Source organism: Camelina sativa, chromosome 2 (assembly GCF_000633955.1).
Source record: "Camelina sativa cultivar DH55 chromosome 2, Cs, whole genome shotgun sequence".
NCBI classification, from domain to species: Eukaryota; Viridiplantae; Streptophyta; class Magnoliopsida; order Brassicales; family Brassicaceae; genus Camelina; species Camelina sativa.
The window spans coordinates 3,934,705-3,937,405 of record NC_025686.1 but is presented as its reverse complement, the minus strand read 5'-3'; the positions used below and the strand labels follow the sequence as shown (position 1 = coordinate 3,937,405).

At 35.6% G+C, this 2,701-nt stretch overlaps 1 pseudogene; it reads left to right on the top strand.

Annotated features, from left to right (window-relative positions):
• Nucleotides 438-2,701, top strand: part of LOC104717076 — a 9,864-nt pseudogene continuing 7,600 nt past the window's right edge.

The following is a 2,701-nucleotide window of genomic DNA, read 5'->3' as shown; positions in this document are numbered from 1 at the left end:
TTTTAAAATTAAAAGGTAAAGATTCTATAGAACGACGACNAAAAAAAAAAAAAAAAAAAAAAAAAGATGTTTCTTCTCAATCATTTTATTTTTTAATTTACATGACCAGGTTTAAAGGAAAAAAACTCATATGTCGGTATGTCTCTTTGAGTGTCAAGATCTAAAGATATTTTTCATAAGAAGAAAGAGACAAAGAAAACTTCAATAATTTTAATTTATTTTATTCCATATCAACTGTTATTTTCGTAACTTCTAAAAATCAAAACGGTCCAGAAAAAATTAAAAACTTTTGGATAAAAAAACTGATAAAGAAAAAATGCAAACTTTAACTAGAGAGACTGGGGCAGGTCTCGTCTACTTATTGGTTACAGTATATCTAATAAAAACGAAAAAAAGAATCGTCTCGTCTACTTATTGGTTACAGTATTTTTTTTAATATAGAAAGGGTCCGACAAAAACTTTAACTAGAGAGACTGGGGCAGGTCTGGTTCAATCTCCATCATCAGTATCCCTTTCGACATCCTTCATTAACACTTACGAATCAGTGTTACAATAATTTCTCAAAGAAACGCAAACAATAATTCAAAGATTACTATTTTATAATCTTTTTATCTTCTCTTTTGCTCTCTCAGTCTCTTCTTGTGTGTGTGTTTACGCCGTGTGTGGCTTTGCGTGTTACTTCGTTCATCCTCCTCATATGAATCTCGAGGCAATCTTTACACTGCCTTTTCTCACTCCCCATCTCTAGGGTTTCTCTCTCTCTCTCTCTCTTGAATTCTCTAAATTCGATTCTCTCTTTTATGGAGTACGTTTGTGTAAAAGCTTAGATTTTTAAGTTGGGTTTCAAGCAAACAAAACAAAAAAAGATACGATTTTTATGTTTCCCTGATTTTGTTTTGCGTTTTTTACTTGTTTTAGAGCAAAAAGCATATGTCTTTACCCTTTGGATCTCCTTCGTAATTCAGATCTTGTGTATGTTAAGTTGCAAATTTTATAATTGAAACCCTTTGTCTGGGTTTGTTCTCAAAGCTCTTAAACCTGTTTTCCTGTATAATTCTTCCAACCTGGGTTCGATTTTTGATATGTGTCCTTGTTTGTAATCAGATTTGAATCTTAAAGCTTCTACTTTTATGCTTTGGTATTAACAAAGTGTGATTCTTTCAGGTTAAAACTGTGAGCTATTTGGAGCAGCAAAAGTAACAGATCATGGCAACACTTGAAGACATTGGTCTAGCAGCAGGGATAAACATCTTCACTGCATTCATTTTCTTCGTTATCTTTGCTTTTCTAAGGCTTCAGCCGTTCAACGACAGGGTTTACTTCTCGAAATGGTACCTCAGGGGGTTAAGAAGCAGCCCTGCAAGTTCCGGCGGATTTGCAGGGCGGTTTGTGAATTTGGATGTGAGATCATACCTTAAGTTCTTGCATTGGATGCCTGAAGCTCTCAAGATGCCTGAGCGTGAGCTGATTGATCATGCTGGTTTAGACTCTGTTGTGTATCTCCGGATTTACTTGCTCGGGTAAGGAAAAGATCTAACAAGGGTCATTATGTTTTTAGACTAAACTTAGAATCAAGAAGAGGAAAATAAGTTGAATTAAGTCTCATAAAGCTTAACCAAGTCTTGTGGTCAAAATTTGATAAATAGATTATGTCTTTTAGGCTAATTTTGTCATTAGGAAGATGAAATTAAGATGACTAAGAAAGTCTTTAGAAAGCAAAAGCTTTTCTTAAGTCTGACCATAAGATTTGAATCATTTGGTAGTGAATATTTATGTTTTTGGTTACCTTATTTCGCAGGCTTAAGATTTTTGCTCCAATAGCAATACTTGCTTGGGCAGTGCTTGTACCGGTCAATTGGACAAACGATACGTTGGAGTTGGCTAAGCACTTAANTTACACTGCCTTTTCTCACTCCCCATCTCTAGGGTTTCTCTCTCTCTCTCTCTCTTGAATTCTCTAAATTCGATTCTCTCTTTTATGGAGTACGTTTGTGTAAAAGCTTAGATTTTTAAGTTGGGTTTCAAGCAAACAAAACAAAAAAAGATACGATTTTTATGTTTCCCTGATTTTGTTTTGCGTTTTTTACTTGTTTTAGAGCAAAAAGCATATGTCTTTACCCTTTGGATCTCCTTCGTAATTCAGATCTTGTGTATGTTAAGTTGCAAATTTTATAATTGAAACCCTTTGTCTGGGTTTGTTCTCAAAGCTCTTAAACCTGTTTTCCTGTATAATTCTTCCAACCTGGGTTCGATTTTTGATATGTGTCCTTGTTTGTAATCAGATTTGAATCTTAAAGCTTCTACTTTTATGCTTTGGTATTAACAAAGTGTGATTCTTTCAGGTTAAAACTGTGAGCTATTTGGAGCAGCAAAAGTAACAGATCATGGCAACACTTGAAGACATTGGTCTAGCAGCAGGGATAAACATCTTCACTGCATTCATTTTCTTCGTTATCTTTGCTTTTCTAAGGCTTCAGCCGTTCAACGACAGGGTTTACTTCTCGAAATGGTACCTCAGGGGGTTAAGAAGCAGCCCTGCAAGTTCCGGCGGATTTGCAGGGCGGTTTGTGAATTTGGATGTGAGATCATACCTTAAGTTCTTGCATTGGATGCCTGAAGCTCTCAAGATGCCTGAGCGTGAGCTGATTGATCATGCTGGTTTAGACTCTGTTGTGTATCTCCGGATTTACTTGCTCGGGTA